Source organism: Arachis hypogaea, chromosome 6 (assembly GCF_003086295.3).
Source record: "Arachis hypogaea cultivar Tifrunner chromosome 6, arahy.Tifrunner.gnm2.J5K5, whole genome shotgun sequence".
In the NCBI taxonomy this organism is placed as follows: Eukaryota; Viridiplantae; Streptophyta; class Magnoliopsida; order Fabales; family Fabaceae; genus Arachis; species Arachis hypogaea.
In genome coordinates, this window is record NC_092041.1 from 48,246,693 (window position 1) to 48,259,901 (window position 13,209).

The following is a 13,209-nucleotide window of genomic DNA, read 5'->3' on the forward strand; positions in this document are numbered from 1 at the left end:
GCTAAAGCACAACAATTCAGAGAAAACCTTACAGAGAATCTCGAAAAAGATGGAGACATGGCCGAACCCAATAATAATGCAAGGAGGATGTTTGGTGATTATACTACACCTACTTCCAATTTTTATGGAAGAAGCATCTCAATCCCTGCCATTGAAGCAAACAATTTTGAGCTGAAGCCTCAACTAGTTGCTTTAATGCAACAGAACTGCAAGTTTCATGAACTTTCATCAGAAGATCCCTATCAGTTTTTAACTGAATTCTTGCAGATATGGGATACTGTTAAGACTAATAGAGTAGATCCTGAAGTCTACAGGCTCATGCTTTTTCCTTTGGCTATAAGAGACAAAGCTAAAACATGGTTGGACTCACAACCTAAAGATAGCCTGGACTCTTGGGATAAGCTGGTCACGGCCTTTTTGGCCAAGTTCTTTCCTCCTCAAAAGCTGAGCAAGCTTAGAGTGGATGTTCAGACCTTCAAGCAAAAAGATGGTGAATCCCTCTATGAAGCTTGGAAAAGATACAAGCAGTTAACCAAAAAGTGTCCTTCTGACATGCTTTCAGAGTGGACCATTTTGGATATATTCTATTATTGTCTATCTGAGTTCTCTAAGATGTCACTAGACCATTCTGCAGGTGGATCCATTCACCTAAAGAAAATGCCTGCAGAAGCTCAAGAACTCATTGACATGTTTGCAAATAACCAATTCATGTACACCTCTGAGAGGGATCCTGTGAGTAATGGGACGTCTCAGAGGAAGGAAGTTCTTGAAATTGATGCTCTGAATGCCATACTAGCTCAGAATAAAATGTTGACTCAACAGTACTAAAGAAGTATTTTTCAATGGTGGAGTTTCTACACACCATAGATTAAGGTGTGGAGCTCTGCTGTTCCTCGAGTATTAATGCAATTACTATTATTCTTCTATTCAATTCAGCTTATTCTTATTCTAAGATATTCGCTGCACTTCAACATGATGAATGTGATGATCCGTGACACTCATCATCATTCTCACCTATGAACGTGTGCCTGACAACCACTCTCGTTCTACCTTAGATCGAGCGCGTGTCTTTTAGCCTCCATTCCGAAAGATCGGAGTCTTCGTGGTATTAGCTAGAATTATTGGAGGTCTTTCCTAGGATTTGGAAAGTCTAAACCTTGTCTGTGGTATTCCAAGTAGGATCTGAGATGGGATGACTGTGACGAGCTTCAAACTTGCGATTGTTGGGTGTAGTGACAGACGCAAAAGAATCACTGGATTCTATTCCAACATGATCGAGAACCGACAGATGATTAGCTGTGCTGTGTCAGAGCATTTAGACCATTTTCATTGAGAGGATGGGAAGTAGCCATTGACAACGGTGACGCCTTACTTACAGCTTGTCATAGAAAGGAGTAAGAATGATTGTATGAAAGCAGTAGGAAAGCAGAGATTCAGAAGGAACAAAGCATCTCCATACACTTATCTGAAATTCCCACGAATGGTTTACATTAGTATCTCTATCTTTATTTTATGCTTTATTTATCTTTATATTCTAAAACCATTATAACCATTGGAATCCGCTTGACTGAGATTTACAAGATGACCATAGCTTGCTTCATACCAACAATCTTCGTGGGATCGACCCTTACTCACGTAAGGTTTATTACTTGGACGACCCAGTGCACTTGCTGATTAGTTGTGCGATGTTGTGACAAAGTGTGATTCACGTTTGAGAGCTCCAAGTCTTTGGCGCCATTTTTGATGATCACAGTTTCGTGCACCAACCACTTCCTACTTCTTTTCATGGACCAAATGCTGGAAAGGCATGCAGGGCATGCATACTATTGCTTTTTGGATGGCTACTCAGGCTACAACCAGATAGTAGTTGAGCCAAGAGATCAAGAGAAAACATCCTTTCCTTGTCCATATGGAGTCTTCGCTTATAGACACATGCCTTTTGGATTGTGTAATGCACCTGCCACTTTTCAAAGATGCATGTTGTCTATCTTTTCAGACATGATTGAAATATTCATTGAAATATTTATGAATAATTTTTCAGTGTTTAGGGATTCCTTTTTAAATTGCTTGCATCACCTTGCCTTGGTGCTAAAGAGATGCCAAGAGACTAACTTAGTCTTAAACTAGGAGAAAAGCCATTTTATGGTAACAGAAGGGATAGTACTTGGCCACAAAATCTCTAATAAAGGCATAGAGGTGGACAGAGCTAAGGTGGAAGTAATTGAGAAATTACCTCCTCCTAGTAATGTCAAAGCAATTAGGAGCTTCTTGGGATATGCTGGATTCTACAGAAGGTTTATTAGAGATTTTTCAAAAATTGCCAAACCTTTGAGTAACTTATTGGTCTCTGATGCACCTTTTGTGTTTGATCAAGAATGCATGCTGGCTTTTGAAAATCTGAAAATAAAACTTTTCTCAGCACCTATCATTGCCCCACCTAACTGGGATTTACCTTTCGAGCTGATGTGTGATACATCAGATTTTGCTATTGGGGCAGTGTTAGGACAAAGGAATGACAATTTGGTGCATGTTATATACTATGCCAGCAAGGTTCTGAATGAAACCCAAAGAAATTACACCACCACTGAAAAGGAATTACTAGCAATAGTGTTTGCATGTGATAAATTTATTTCTTATCTCATTGGCTCTAAAGTGATTATTTTTACTGATCATGCGGCACTAAAATACCTACTTGCCAAGCAAGAATCAAAACTAAGATTGATAAGATGGATCTTGCTACTGCAGGAGTTCAACATTGAGATAAAAAACAAGAAAGGAGTAGAGAACAAAGTAGCAGATCACTTGTCAAGAATTCCTTGTTAAGAAGGTAGCACACACAGCCCGAGTGTGAATGAGTCTTTTCCTGATGAGCAATTAATGTTGGTTCACAAGGCACCCTGGTTCGCAAACATTGCCAATTTGAAAGCCACTGGGAAAGTGCATTCGGAGATCAATAAACATCAGAAGAGAAAGCTTATCAATGATACCAAGTATTTCATCTGGGATGAACCATACCTCTTCAAAAGGTGCTCAGATGGAATACTTAGAAGACGCATCTTAGAGGAAGAAAGAAGGGAAGTCTTATAGAATTGTCATAGATCTTGTTGTGGAGGACATTTTGGGGGATTGATTTAATGGGACCATTTCCAACCTCATACTCAAACAAATATATTTTGGTGGTAGTAGACTATGTATCCAAGTGGGTGGAGGCCATTGCAACTCCAACAAATGATAATAAAGTAGTGATGAACTTTCTATAGAAAAACATCTTCAGCCGGTTTGTAGTTCCCAAAGCTCTAATTGGTGATGGAGGAAGCCATTTTTGTAACAGACCACTAGAGACTCTCCTCTTGAGATATAGAATCAAGCATAAGGGTGGCACACCTTATCACCCCCAAATAAGTGGGCAGACAGAGATATCCAACAGAGAACTCAAAAGGATTCTTGAAAAGATTGTGGAAACTTCAAGAAAAGACTGGTCGAAGAAGTTGGATGATGCTCTTTGGGCATATAGGACAGCCTTCAAGACACCCATTGGGATGTCTCCATTCCAATTGGTGTATGAAAAGACTTGTCATCTACCAGTAGAGCTGAAAAACAAAGTATTCCGGGCTCTCAAGCTACTGAACTTTGACAACAATGCGGCTGGTGAAAGAAGGATCTTGTAACTACAAGAACTGGAAGAATTCAGATCCCAGGCCTATGAAAATGCAAAAATTTATAAGGAAAGGGCAAAGAGAAAGCATGATCTCAATTTGGCACCAAGGAACTTTGAAGAAGGACAGAGAATGCTCCTTTACAACTCCAGTGTAAAGCTCTTTCCTGGGAAACTAAAGTCAAGATGGTCAGGCCCATTCCTGGTCACCAAGATCTCACCTTATGGAAATATAGAGATCATGGAAGAAAGCTCACAGGAAACCTTTACTGTAAATTGAGAAAGGCTCAAACACTATATGGGTAATATGGGGGAAAGCCCCAAGATGAAGTACAATCTCAATTAATGAAGCAACCGTCAAGCTAGTGATGTTAAAAGAGCGCTTGTTGGGAGGCAACCCAACCAGAGGTAACTTTCTTTTCTTAAGCTGTTTCAATAAGAGAGCTAAGTACATTTTTCTGTATTGCAAGGAGCTAAGTTTGGTTTTGCACACCAAAACAATTCAAAGGTGAATGTGGGATACTAAGTTTGGTGTTCCACCAAAGATTTCATTAATAACACATTGCAACCCTCAGTATGATCAGTCACTTGCTCCAAACAATTAGAGAAACTACTTAACAATTGTTTAATTTCTAGTTCATAGTTGTTTTCTTAATAGAAGCAATTGAAGTTTCTACATGTATTCAATTTGCTGCATAGAGAATTAGGCAAGGAACTAAGTTTACTGTTCCCACACCAACTTAAGTTTAGAAAAACACAAGCATACATGCATGCTAACCATCCCTCAAGTGTTGGGGGAACAAGCAACTTTCAAATTCTTTGCAAAAGAGCCATTCAATTTCTTGGAGGATAAGATGCATCATCAGGTGGCGACATAAAGGAAAGACATTAAAGCCAATAATGATGATGACAAAGAGGAAGCAAGTGGACTCCAAGAGGTTGTATTGTTACTTGACTGTCTTTAGTTTAAAACTGTTAATTGAAGGTGCAAATGTACCCCTGCTGATTAGCTTACCTGTCATTTGCATTTTTTTGGTTACTTTCTTTAAATTGTCATAAGTGTGCTAGTCTAAATGCCTGCTTTAGTTTCATCTTGCTTGAATATGTGTCTTGTTCCCTTTGCTATGCTTGAATAAAAGAAAATTTTATGTTGAAACAGAAAGTATAATAGTGGTGCACGAATTTGTAATCCGTACAACTAACCAGCAAGTGCACTGGGTCGTCCAAGTAATACCTTACGTGAGTAAGGGTCGATCCCACGGAGATTATTGGTTTAAAGCAATCTATGTTTATTTTATTAAACCTAGTCAGGATGCCAATAAGATTAATTGGATTTAATGGTAAGAAGTCAAAGTATTTGGAATAAGGAATTGTTACTTTATTAATGGAGAATATGTTGGAGTTTTGGAGATGCTTTGTCCTCTGAACTTCAACTCTTCCTTGAAATCCTTTTCCATACACAAGGTTCCTTCCATGGCAAGCTCTATGTAGGGTGTCACCGTTGTCAATGGCTACTTCCCATCCTCTCAGTGAAAACGTTTCTATGCTCTGTCACAGCACGGCTAATCATCTGTCGGTTCTCAATCAGGTTGGAATAGAATCCATTGATTCTTTTGCGTCTGTCACTAACGCCCAGCCTTCAGGAGTTTGAAGCTCGTCACAGTCATTCAATCCCAGAATCCTACTCGAAATACCACAGACAAGGTTTAGACTTTCCGGATTCTCATGAATGCCGCCATCAATCCGGCTTATACCACGAAGATTCTGATTAAGGAATCTAAGAGATACTCATTCAATCTGATGTAGAACGGAGGTGGTTGTCAGGCACACGTTCATGGATTGAGGAAGGTGATGAGTGTCACGGATCATCACCTTCTCCATAATTAAGCGCGAATGAACATCTTAGATAAGAACAAGCGTGTTTGAATGGAAAACAAAGGAATTGTATTAATTCATCGAGACGCCGCAGAGCTCCTCACCCCCAACAATGGAGTTTAGAGACTCATGCCATCAAAAAGTATGTAATTCAGATCTGAAAATGTCATGAGGTACAAGATAAATCTCTAAAAGTTGTTTAAATAGTAAACTAGTAGCCTAGGTTTACATAATGTGAGTAAACTAAGATAATTGGTGCAGAAATCTACTTCTGGGGCCCACTTGGTGTGTGCTGGGGCTGAGACTAAAGCTATCCACGAGTTGAGGCCTTTCTTGGAGTTGAACTCCAAGTTATAACGTGTTTTGGGCGTTCAACTCCGGATCATGACGTGTTTCTGGCGTTTAACTCCAGACAGCAGCATGTACTTGGCGTTCAACGCCAAGTTACGTCGTCTTTCTTCGTGCAAAGTATGGACTATTATATATTGCTGGAAAGCCCTGGATGTCTACTTTCCAACGCCGTTGAGAGCGCGCCAATTGGACTCCTGTAGCTCCAGAAAATCCATTTCGAGTGTAGGGAGGTCAGGATCCAACAGCATCAGCAGTCCTTTTTCAGCCTAACTCCGATTTTTGCTCAGCTCCCTCAATTTCAGCCAGAAAATACCTGAAATCACAGAAAAACACACAAACTCATAGTAAAGTCCAGAAATATGATTTTTGCCTAAAAACTAATATTATTCTACTAAAAACCAATTAAAACATGCTAAAATCTACATGAAATTACCCCCAAAAAGCGTATAAAATATCCGCTCATCAAATAGTCTAATTTGATAGGAATTAGAATAAGGATCAGTGGTGGTACATGTTTGATTGTTAGCAGGTTCACTAATAAAGATGAAGAGTAGAATGTCCTTTTTAAGCATGAACTCAGTTGCTGTTTGTGAAACCATAGTGTTAAACATCCCTGGAAGAAAGAAAGAATAAGAATGAAAGGAAGAAAAGCTAAAAGTTGGCAACCAAAATGAAAGAAACAAAGAATAAGCTAGACACCAATAGCTTGAACCTTAAGACACTTGCCTGTGGTGTTTTTGTACTAGGATCTGCTTGGATGATTAGGTTCTTAGGAGTGTTTCAACACTTGGTAACTTGGGTTAACTAACCCGGGATTATCAGCCAAAAGTCCACTATCAAGAGCAACCTAGTTACAAGGCATTTAGTGACCCAAAGAGGTGCTGGGCACCAATGTTCTTAAGATGAATTGTGAGCCAAGTGTATGTGGTGTGTATGTGTTGACTGAAAACTAAGCTAAAAGGCTGCTGCAACACATGACGCTAAGCTGCAATTGAAGAATAAGTTTCTAAGAAAAAGAAAATAAAAAATCAAACACCAAGGATCAATAAATAATAAGGTTTGATAGTAGCACCTAAGTTAGCACTTAGAGGGACATCTCACACCTAGAAACTAATAAAAGTTGAGCTGTAAATATATCCTGCATAAAACCCTATGAATCAAGTTTAATTATCTGTTGATAAGGACATATTTTCTTCTATGTTTTCATTCATTTTTCTCATGTTTTACTGCTTGCTTGGGGACAAGCAAGATTTAAGTTTGGTGTTGTGATGCCAAGGCATCTTAGGCTAGTTTCACAAGCCTTTTTCATTTGTTTTCATTTGGGTTTATGCACTTTCTTGAGGAATAAGTAAGTAATTGGATGAGAATTTCAGGCATATCTTGATTCAATCAAACATGGCTAATTGATGTATTTTCATGAGATTTATGCAAGATTTACTTGATTGCTTTGAATGATGCAATTTCTTGTGATTTTGGCAAGGCTTTGATGCATGTGTTTGGTTGATAATAGGTGAAGAGAAGCAAGGAAGAAGCAGAGAAAGAAGCAGAGGAAGAGGAAGTAACGTTGGAGGAAAGGGGGTAAAAGTTCAATGTTGGTGGTCAAAGTAGGCCACCAACGTTGCTGGCAATGTTCTTGTGATTTTGGTGCCAACGTTGGAGGGAACGTTGGTACCTCCAACATCTTCGATAACTTTTATTGCTGGAGCTGAAAAATTTTAGTGTGACACATACCCGTCATCGACGCGTATGGGTGAAAGTGGAAGTTCGTGAAGTCACGCATACGCATGGGCGACGCATAGGCGTAAAATGGAAAAAATCCAGTTTTGACGTGTACGCGTGGGCGACGCGTACGCATGATCAAAAGAGCGTTGGAGTGCAAACGTTGCCACAAATGTTGCCACCAACGTTCTCGATGAGATTTTCAGAATTTGGAGTTGGAAAACCTGCTTTAACGCGTACGCAAGGAAGTAGATTTTAGCCAATCTTGCAAATGCGTGAGCGATACACTCGCGCAAAGTGTTGTTTTGACGCGTACGTGTGGGCGACGTGCATGCGTGGATAGGTGAATGTTGGTGCACCAACGTTGAGTCAAACGTTGCTGGCAATGCCCAGAAATCCTTTTTCAAGTAACGTTTGACCCAACATATTTCCACAAACGTTGATCACCAATGTTGACACCAGCTCTAATATAATTGAGCACCCATACAAAGCATGAACATCAGTTGCCAAACGTCCCTCTTCAACATCACTGAGAACCACTTTAGCTGGCTTCAACAAAAGACAAAAGCCCAATCCAAGTACTTGAAGACTAAAGAAGGAAAGTGTATAAATAGCATAGGATTTAAGTTAGAAAAGAAATTGGCACTTGGGGGGACCCAAGATTGTACTCTCTACAATTTTTACTTTCTCTGTAGATCTAGTTTACTTTCAACGCACTTTTTATTTTCAATTTCCATTCCTAGAGCTATGATGAACTAAACTCCTCTTCATTGGGTTAGGGAGCTCTGTTGTAATTCAATGGATCAATTATAGTTTTCATTCTTCTTTTTCTTTCTGTTCTCTTGATCTACTTGAAAGATTTTATTGTTCATTCAAGCATTCAATCGTCTTGAAAGAGAAATTGAATGTACTTGGGTTCTGTGATTGATTTGAAAGAGAAATCATAGAACCATGCTTGAAATCTTTCTCACATTGGATTAAGTTGGGGGTTAGATGGATATAGTGACATGTAATCCTACCAATACTTTGATCTATGAAGGTGAGTGGTATAATAAGTGATTGTACTTCATCTCTTCCCATGAGCAATTAGATCAAGACATTGGGCAATTGTTCAAGCTTAGAGAGATTGGATTGCCAAGACATTGGGATCCATTCACCTAAGATTGCCAAGAGATCAATGAATGTATTGATTGAGGAAGAGATGAGAATAAACTTGATCCGAAGAATGCAATATCTCCTAAGCCCAATGAACTTCCCCACTTCTAATCTTACCCATTCTTTACATTCTGCTGTTTACACTTATACTTAATCACCCCATTCCCATTTAGAATTTTGCAATTTACTTTCTGTAATTTATATTTGGCCATTTACTTTCTGTTATTTACCTTTCTTGTCATTTACATTTCCTGCTATTTAAATTTTGCAATTCTCTATTCAATTTCAGCTTAGTTCAACTAGAACACTCCTCTAATTAAAGTTGCTCAACCAATCAATCCCTGTGGGATTCGATCTCACTCTATTATGAGTTTTTACTTGACGATAATTTGGTATACTTGCTGAGAAAAAATTGTAGAGATACAAGATTCCATGCATCACCACGCCAAGCCCAAAACCTCTAGGCCCAGTTACACGCGAGTGAGCTTACGTGATACGCCAGTTATGATTCCTCCAAAGCCCACCCTCAAGGAATTGATTTCCATTTGAAGACTGAAAAGTATTCTATTTTGATTAGATTTGAATTTAGTTTAATTCTATTTTGATTCTGTTATTTGAATATGGAGCTATCTTAATTATTTTGAGTAAGATAATATGGATTTAGAATTTGAATTAGAGAAAACTTAGGTATAAATAAGTGAATTACATTCACAGCCGTAACCTAGTTCCTTCAACATAGTTTCATTATTGATTTCGCACCCACCGTGAGCAACTAATTCCTCTGTCAAGGGGTTAGGAGCTCTGTTTTTGTTTCTATGAATTATTAATCTAAGTTTTTTGCTATTTTAAAGTATTATATTGATCTGTTTTATGATTGAGTATTTCATTCTTCATCCCTAAAGGATTAGTAGTGTCAACAGGCATACTAATCCCATTTTGAATTTGTTTATTGTTTTGACAGAATTAATATCTGAATTATACTTGAAAGCTCTTTCACATGACTTTTTGAATCGACTAGACATAGTGGTTTTTAAAGTGTGCGATACCATACATGATTTTTCAATTACCCTAATTTTGAATACGTGACATATAATTTGGATTAGGATAATTTTTGAAAATTGTATTTTCTCATAAAATTCAATTGGACAGGACTAGCTTGAATATGTGACATATACTCCAACCTAAGAACTACTTTTGAAAATTATGAGGAGGTTGATGGACGGAGAAATGCATCCACACAACTACCGGCAAGTATACCAGGTCGCATCAAGTAGTAAAACTCACAAGAGTGAGGTCGATCCCACAGGGATTGATGGATCAAGCAACTTTAGTTGGGTGATGAGTCTAGTTAAGCGAATATTAAATGGAGTTTGGTGAAATTTAATTAACAGAATGTAAATTGCAAGGAATTTAAAGTACTGAAAGTATAAATTGCTGACTGTAAATTACTTGAAATGTAAATGGCAAGAAACTTAAAGGACTGAAACTTAAAGAGCACGAAAGTAAAGGAGCCGAAGCTTAAATGCCAAGAAATTAAAGGCAAGAATGTAAATGACAATGAAATGTAAATGGGTCTCAAATGCTGAGAAATTAAAGGAAGTAGTAAATTCAATGCAATTAAAGGAAACTCAGACAATCAAAGTGAAGAATATCAAAGAGAAAGATTCATTAGGGATTCGAGATATCATAATCCGTCATGAATCAAATGGGTCTCAACTTCATTCTCAATCATATGAAGTAGATCTATGGCGGATTGTAATAGATTGAGTCCCAATTCCTTGGCAACCCTATCTCTCTAAACACAATCAATCTTGCTAATTCCTTGATCTAATTGTCATGAGAAGAGGTTAAGCACATTCTCTTATCCATAAGCCACACAAATTCTCAAGACCTCAATTCCTCCCGAATAGTGTTGATCAAGAGAATTTTGAGGGATAAAGCTTCAATTCTAATCTCTATGATTCCCCTTCTGAGGCTTAAATAGAGATTCAATAGACCCAAACCCCCTTCTGGAGTGAATAGATCACAATAAACATAGAAGATATCCCTTAGCTACAACAAGTAGTTTGAGAAGAAGAAGAATTTCATTCAATCATGTGAATTACAATAGAGCTCCTCCCCCTAATGATTTGGGGTTTAGTTAATCATCGCTCTAAGAACAAATGTAGGAAATTGAAATTGCATGAAAGTAAATCAAACTGAATACAAGCTCAAATGTAAAATTGCAGGAAGGAAGAAGTGTATGAAATGGAAATGGCATAAAAATAAACTAAACTCAATACAAATGAAAATGTAAAATTGCAGAAAAGAAAAGTGTATCTAAACCATGCTACGCTCTCTGGAGTCTCTAATCCTCCAGTATACTAGAGAGCTCTAGAGTGTCTAATCCTCCATCCTACTTTTCAAGTTCAAAAACTCCTCATATATATACTGTTCTTCTCATCTTCAAAATGGGTCTACAAGTACTTGGATGTGGGCTTTTGGCCTTGGTTAAAGCTCTTTCTGACGTTGACATTGGGTGCTAGCTCACTAACGTTCTCAAGCTTGCATTGGTGCCATAAAAACTGAAATTGGCCTTGGCATTTGAAAGAGCTAGACCATCGACTTAGAATTTTTGTCAAAATAAGATTGGTGTTGCAAGTATAGTTCCAAGCCAACCAGTAACGCTCACTCAAATTTTTTAATTCAAAAGGTGTCACAATCAATACAAAATATAAATCGGGAGTTTTAAGTCTCGGGTCGTCTTCCCTAAGAGTTGCAATAAAGTGCTCAATCATTGGCTATGGGATCAAGGGTATAAAATTGCAAGATATTGAAATGGCAACTATTTTTACAAGCATGCAAGTAATTAAATGGAAAGCAATTAAAGCAATAAAATTGGAAATTCAAATAACAAAAAGGGCTCTTGGCAAGAATTGGGAAACTAAGGATTCCTATCCTAGTTATGGACCACAAACATGGTAATTGTGTAGAATTAATCCCAATTAGTCAATCCTAACATCGAGAATTAGTCAAAAGGGCATAATTGATCTCAATTCACAAGTCCTAGCCAACTCTATTAATGGAAGGCTTACAGTTAGTGGAAACCAAATTAACAATCCTCACACAATGTGGAATGGACATCCACCACTCAAGTTCACCCAATTACTCAATTTCCCAACCAAGAGTGTGAAAAACTAGACAAAAACTAAGCCAAGCATTTTATAAAACACTTGGTGGACATGAAAAGAAAGCATGATAAAATAACAAGAACTAATAAAATCTACAACTACCAATTGCAAGAAAATCATAATAACAACTTAATTAAATGACAATAAACATAAAAACATCAAATTGCATTAAATGGAAATTAAAATAACAAGAGTGCTCATAAACATAAAAAGTAACCAAAATGAGAAATTAACAAGATAAACCAAGGAAATTAAAGCAATAGAACAAAGAAAGGTAGAAGAAACTAGACAAAATCAAGAATTAAAAAAAGAAATTACAAAGAAATTAAACTAAGAAACCCTAATTCTAGAGAGAAGGGGGAGCTTCTCTCTCTAGAAAATGAACTACATGATGCTAAACTAACCCTAATTGCTCCCCCCTTCACATGGAATGAGGCCTTCTTTGATATAGCACTCAATCAGCTTTAGAAGGTTCAAAACTGGGCTCTGGAGGCCCAAAAATTGCCCTAAGTGATTTGCAATAAATGAGTCATGCACTAGGACTTGTGCTTACGCACAGGTATGTGCGTATGCACACATGTTGATTTTCCTCCTGTGCGTGGGCACAGGTGCTGATTTGCTTTTCTTTTTTGATTTCTTCATATTTTCTCCCAATTCCATTCTTTTCTTTCACTCTTATCAAGACATTCCAACCTATTACACTTAAAATCACTCATCAAAACCATCAAGGCATCGAATGGAATGAAAGTGGAATAAAATTGATTAAATTATGCACAAAATAGTATGTTTTCACAATTAGACATAATTTAGGGAGACAACACAAAAGCGTGCTATTTGGATGAATAAATGTGGGTTTATCTGATGAAATCCACTCAAATTAATCCAAAATATTTCGTCAAATATGGATTCATCAATTCTCCCACACTTAAACAATAGCTTGTCCTCATGCTAATCATAATCAAAGGAGAAGGGTAAAAGGGCAAGAAACTTATTCAATACATCTACCTATGTGCATGCAACTATGCAAGATGCTATCTACCTATATCTATACTATGGTTCCCTAAGGAGTTTGGAAAAAACAAACAAAAGAATCTCAATCAATCCAAAACAAGCTTTAGGGCCAAGGAAAATAAAATATAGCAATATGACCAATGTCCAAAGATTTGATTTGAAATTTTCAACAACTAACATGAAACTTGCAAGAAGATACAAGAGATGAGAAGGAAACATAGAATTGAGCGATCGAACCCCTCACCGGATGTGTATACATTCTAGTCGCTCAGT

At 37.6% G+C, this 13,209-nt stretch overlaps 1 non-coding gene across 1 annotated transcript; it reads right to left on the reverse strand.

Moving 5' to 3' along the window:
• Positions 1 to 450: 450 nt before the first annotated feature.
• LOC112700362 (small nucleolar RNA R71) lies at positions 451 to 558 on the reverse strand. Its single transcript, XR_003153269.1, has one exon. It is a non-coding gene; the product is annotated as a small nucleolar RNA R71 (small nucleolar RNA).
• Positions 559 to 13,209: the final 12,651 nt, after the last annotated feature.